The sequence below is a fragment of the Balaenoptera physalus genome (assembly GCF_965194825.1).
Source record: "Balaenoptera physalus genome assembly, chromosome: 2".
Classification (NCBI taxonomy): domain Eukaryota; kingdom Metazoa; phylum Chordata; class Mammalia; order Artiodactyla; family Balaenopteridae; genus Balaenoptera; species Balaenoptera physalus.
In genome coordinates, this window is record NC_138883.1 from 122,062,385 (window position 1) to 122,068,622 (window position 6,238).

At 49.6% G+C, this 6,238-nt stretch overlaps 1 pseudogene across 1 annotated transcript; it reads left to right on the forward strand.

Moving 5' to 3' along the window:
• The first annotated feature begins 2,956 nt into the window (after positions 1 to 2,956).
• On the forward strand, positions 2,957 to 5,301 carry LOC309654767 (relaxin-3 receptor 2-like; annotated as a pseudogene). Its single transcript, XR_014268277.1, has 2 exons — positions 2,957 to 4,493; positions 5,282 to 5,301. The product of XR_014268277.1 is annotated as a relaxin-3 receptor 2-like (transcript).
• The last annotated feature ends 937 nt before the right edge of the window (positions 5,302 to 6,238 follow it).

A 6,238-nucleotide genomic window follows, 5' to 3' on the forward strand; every position in this document is an offset into this window, starting at 1 on the left:
CATCATTCTCAATGGTGAAAAACTGAAAGCATTTCCTCTAAGATCAGGAACAAGACAAGGGTGTCCACTCTCACCACTATTATTCAACATAGTTTTGGAAGTCCTAGCCATGGAAGTCAGAGAAGAAAAAGAAATAAAAGGAATACAAATTGGAAAAGAAGTAAAACTGTCACTGTTTGCAGATGACATGATACTATACATAGAGAATCCTAAAGATGCCACCAGAAAGCTACTAGAGCTAATCAATGAATTTGGTAAAGTTGCAGGATACAAAATTGATGCACAGAAATCTCTTGCATTCCTATACACTAATGATGAAAAATCCGAAAGAGAAAGTAAGGAAACACTCCCATTTACCATTGCAACAAAAAGAATAAAATACCTAGGAATAAACCTACCTAGGGAGACAAAAGACCTGTATGCAGAAAACTATGAGACACTGATGAAAGAAATTAAAGATGATACCAATAGATGGAGAGATATACCATGTTCTTGGATTGGAAGAGTCAATATTGTGAAAATGACTATACTACCCAAAGCAATCTACAGATTCAGTGCAATCCCTATCAAATTACCAATGGCATTTTTTACAGAACTAGAACCAAAAATCTTAAAATTTGTATGGAGACACAAAAGACCCCGAATAGCCAAAGCAGTCTTGAGTCTCAAAAATGGAGCTGGAAGAATCTGACTCCCTGACTTCAGACTATACTACAAAGCTACAGTAATCAAGACAGTATGGTACTGGCACAAAAACAGAAATATAGATCAATGCAACAGGATAGAAAGCTCAGAGATAAACCCACACACCTATGGTCAACTAATCTATGACAAAGAAGGCAAGAATATACAATGGAGAAAAGACAGTCTCTTCAATAAGCGGTGCTGGGAAAACTGGACAGCTACATGTAAAAGAATGAAATTAGAACACTCCCTAACACCATACACAAAAATAAATTCAAAATGGATTAGAGACCTAAATGTAAGACCTGGCACTATAAAACTCTTAGAGGAAAACATAGGAAGAACACTCTGACATAAATCACAGCAAGATATTTTTTGATCCACCTCCTAGAGTAATGGAAATAGAAACAAAAATAAACAAGTGGGACCTAATGAAACGTAAAAGCTTTTGCACAGCACAGGAAACCATAACAAGATGTAAAGACAACCCTCAGAATGGGAGAAAATATTTGTAAATGAATCTTCAGACAAAGGATTAATCTCCAAAATATATAAACAGCTCATGCAGCTCAATATTATAAAAACAAACAATCCAATCCAAAAATGGGCAGAAGACCTAAATAGACATTTCTCCAAAGAAGACATACAGATGGCCAAGAAGCACATGAAAAGCTGCTCAACATTGCTAATTGTCAGAGAAATGCAAATCAAAACTACAATGAGATATCACCTCACACCAGTTAGAATGGACATCATCAGAAAATCTACAAACAACAAATGCTGGAGAGGGTGTGGAGAAAAGGGAACCCTCTTTAGTGGGAATGTAAATTGACACAGCCACTATGGAGAACAGTATGGAGGTTCCTTAAAAAACTAAAAATAGAATTACCATATGACCCAGCAATCCCACTACTGGGCATATACCCAGAGAAAACCATAATTCAAAAAGACACATGCACCCCAATGTTCATTCCAGCACTATTTACAATAGCCAGGTCGTGGAAGCAACCTAAATGCCCATTGACAGATGAATGGATAAAGTAGTTGTGGTACTTATATACAATGGAATATTACTCAGCCATAAAAAGGAACGAAATTGGGTCATTCGTAGAGATGTGGATGGATCTAGAGACTGTCATAGAGAGTGAAATAAGTCAGAAAGAGAAAAACAAATATCGTATATTAACACATAGATGTGGAACCTAGAAAAATGGTACAGATGAACCAGTTTGCAGGGCAGAAATAGAGACACAGATGTAGAGAACAAACGTATGGACACCAAGGGGGGAAAGCGGTGGGGGGTTGTGGTGGTGATGTGATGAACTGGGAGATTGGGATTGACATGTATACACCGATGTGTATTAAATGGATGACTAATAAGAGTAAATAAATAAACATTAAAAAAAAAAAGAATTTGGAGGGGGGAGGGATAGTTAGGGAGTTTGGGATTGACATGTACACACTGCTATATTTAAAATGGATAACCAACAAGGACCTACTGTATAGCACAGGGAACTCGGCTCAATATTATGTAACAACTTAAATGGGAAAAGAATTTGAAAAAGAATAGATACATATATATGTATAACTGAATCACTTTGCTGTGCACTGGAGAGTAACATAACATTGTTAATCACCTATACTCCAATATAAAATAAAAAGTTTAAAAAGGAGGGGAAAGAGGGAGAGGGAATTCCCTGGCGGTCCAGTGGCTGGGAATCCGCGCTTCCACTGCTGGGGTTCCAGGTTCCATCCCCGGTCGGTCGGGGAACCCGCAACCCGCAAGATCCCGCAAGCCGCATGGCGCGGCTAAAAAAAAAAAAAAAAGTCGGGGGGTGGGGGACCGTTCAGAGGATCAGGGCTGGAGGGCAGAGGGGCTGCCATGCCCTGCTGTCTGGTCTTGGGCAACCCTCCGCGGTCTCCCGTTGAATATCTCCAGACCCGCACACGCTGAAGGTGAAGGGGTATGCTGCCTCCCGAGGCGACATTTGTCTGAAACCGTCTCCTCCAGCCCCGAGTGTCGGAACCGCTGAGGGAGGAGCTCTGTTGCTGGCGTGGCGTCTTCACGCAGCGACCCAAGCCGCGATCCTGCGCCCACGTGAATCGCAGAAGCCATTTCCCGGGTCCCGACTTCCCGGCCCCCAGGTCGCAGTTCCTGGCCTCCACCCAGGCGGCGGGTCCTCAGTTCTTGAGGAAATCGAGGGTGAAGAAGTAGCCAATAGAAATACAGCTTGGAAGCTCTTTGGGCGGGGCACGGGTGCAACTGGCCAATCGGGGCTGCCTTCATCTCTTTAAAAATGCTGCGGCGCGCTACCGAGCACAGGTACTTCTCGCAGCCCGGCCGCTGTCTTCTGAGGGGACCTGAGCGGACCCCTGCGCGCCACCAAGGGCGATGACGTCAGCCAGAGGCAGCTGTCGCATCGCCCGCGCCATCGGGGCCGTGCTCCCCCTGAACTGGCTTGGAGACGCGTCGTTGGGGCAGCCCCCTAACAGTTCCGTGGGCAACGGATCTGAGAGCACTCGCCCGACCTGGGGTCCCTGCAGACCTGGACGGCCTGGAGTGGGTGGCGGAGGCCGGCGCGGCACTGGCGCTGCGCGCGCTGATCGCTGGCGCCTAGCTGGCCCTGTGCACTTTCGGGCTCGTGGGCAACGTTCTGGTGCTGGCCTGGTGCGGTCCTAGCAACGGCGCCGCCGCTCGCTGCTCAACTGCTTCCTCCTCAACCGTGCAGCCACCGACCTGCAGTTCGTGCTGACACTGCCCTTCTGGGCCGTTGACATGGTGCGTGACTTCATTTGGCCCTTCAGGAGTGCCATGTGCAAGGTGGTGCTCGCGGTGCTCAACATAGCCAGCAACTTCTTCCTCAGCGCCATCAGCGTGGCGCGCTACTGCGCCGTGGCGAGCGCGCTGCGCCCCAGCCGGCCCGGCACCCCATGGGCTGTCTGCGTGTGCTGCTTGCCCTGGGCCACTGCAGTCCTGGCCACCGCGCCCACCGCCCTGTTCTCCACAGTGGCCAGCGTCGGGGGCGAACGCTTGTGCCTGCTGCGCTCCCCCGACGGCGGTCCCGACTGGCTGGTCTTCTACCATCTGCAAAAGATCGCCGTGGCCTTTGTGCTGCGGCTGGCCACGCTGGGCACCTGATCGCTGCTGCTCCTGCGTTTCCTGCGTCGGCGGCGGGCACGCTTGGCCGCCTGGGGTCCGGCTCCGACGACGCTCCCGGGTTACCCGCGCGCTGGCCTGCGTGCCGCTGGCCTTCGTGCTCTGCTGGCTGCCCAACCAAGCGCTTACGCTCTGGGGGGTGCTGGTCAAGCTGAACGTCGTGCCCTGGGACCGCGCCTACTTCCTGGCTCAGGCCTACCTCTTCCCCCTGTCCATCTGCCTGGCGCACTCCAACAACTGCCTCAATCCGATGCTCTACTGCCTGCTGCGCCGCGACTTCCGCCAGGGCCTGCGAGAGCTCTGCGGCCGGGCCAAGCGCCCCGTGGACCTCCGACCGTTCTCCGACTGCCCTGCCCCAGCTACCGCGCTCTCTGATTAGGCCTGAACCCGCAGAACCACACCTCTCAGTAAGGACCACCCGCCGCTCCGTCGGTACCAAGAGTGGTGCGGCAGATTATGCCACTTGGGTTTGGAGTGATGATGTCAAGGAGCAGTGGCTGACTTTAGGGCCCGTGTTCTGGGTTCCAATGGAGAAGCAGGCCCTTTGGCCGGGGAGATTACTTAAGACTGGGAGTTCACCACTAACCTTCTGTGTGACCCAGGGTGAGTCCCTTCCTCCCTGGCCTCAGTTCCCTCATCCATACAAGGAGAGGTAAGGATTAGATGAACCCTGGGGACTCTGCCACGTCTAGCCCTTTGAGCCTCCTGGCACAACCTCTGCAAACAGTGTGAGCTCCATTCATGGCCCTCTAAGGCACTTAATCTGACTCCTGCTTTATGTTCCCTTTTGTCGTTATAAGGGAGCTGTGCGAGAGGGGTGTGGGCTGTTTTTGGAAACCTAGAGTGGAGGGACTTCAGGGATATCAGGTAGTCCTTGATGGCTCAAGATTTCTGAGCTTTCATCTGCAAGGCCTGCCTGCTACTTGTCCTCCCTGGATCCTGGGGGCTCGGCTGACCCCACCATCACTCATCCAGCAGTATGCTATGACTCTGAGCATGCTAGCTGTTGCATGAAAAGTGGCTACAAGGAGCAGCCAGAAGGCCTGGAGCTATGCAGCTTGTGTGTGTGTGGCGGGGGGGTGGGGGGGGAAGCAGTGGAGGAGAGCAGCAGTGACCTGAGTGGCTCACATAGGACAGAACTGGGACCTGTGGGAGAGAAGTCATGGGAAGCAGGTTTCCATCCCTCGTTAGGGCAGACCTTTCCCATTTTTGAGCACCTGAGCTTCATGATGTAGTGAGCTCCCTGTCCTTGGAGTTATTACAACAGAGACTGATGGAGACAGAATTGATGCATCAGATGGGGGTGTGTAGTTGCTAGATCATTTCGGCAATCCCTTTGAGCCTGGAGGCCTGTAACTGATATGGGACAGGTGGAAGTGTTTGCATGATATAGGCCTTAACAGCTTCTTCTCCCCCTGCTCTCCAAATGCACCGCTGAAGGTAAATCAAAAGGCAACTGATTTAAACCCCTTCTCTGGTGGACAGCACTTGATCCTCATATTGATGCAGAGCCACCATAAAGCATTCTCAGCACACATCAGTTGAGGAGATTAGGTCATCAGAGGTCAGAATTTGTATTTGCATCCTTGCAAATACTTGCTCAGAAATTTCATGCCTGATACTTCTGACAGAGGAAGACTTGATGCTTGAAGGTAGAGGAAAAAACCTATTCCCCACTGCCTGGTGTCCAAGTTAGGAGCCCACGAAGAACCTTGGGTCAACTCAAATGTCTGCAGATTTGTCATCCCAGAGCAGCTGGAAGGGGGGCTGAGGCCCACAGCTAGCCCTTGGTGGAATGAGATTCCCTGTGCCTCATGGTGTGGGTGATACCATTGTTCCTCTAAAGTACCACAGTACAGAAGAATCGGTATTCCTTGGAGCACTTGTCCGCTTAAAAAGAAAATAATGTTTTGCAAAGTAAAGAACTGTAGTGATTCACTGATAGCTCCAAGCCTTGATTATTTTTCTCAGTGTCATTTTAAAAATGGGTCTCTTGCAGCTCATTTCTCCCTCATGTGCAGAGAAATGTGCTTTGTGGAAGCAACGGGAGGGATAAGGAGCCGCTACTGCAGTTCTCACCTGTCTTCCTGCAGCCCATTCCCTGTTGTCCACGGGACCAGCCATAAGAGCTAAAAGGGTGGGACATGAGGTGCTCTCCCAAGAGAACATGAGACCTGTGTGGGAGCTGCAAGTGCTCTAAATAAGAAATAATAGCTTATTAAATAGAACCTGAGAGCAATGGTCATTTCTAAAATCATTCTGTTTAAAGAATATTGTAGAAAGTTACACTAATGACTCCATAAATACCATATAGTGGGCCCTAGGGTATGGGAGGCAAAGACACTCAACTTGGAGCCAGCCTGATCAGAAGCCCTTGCTCCGCCATGCTTTGTACCT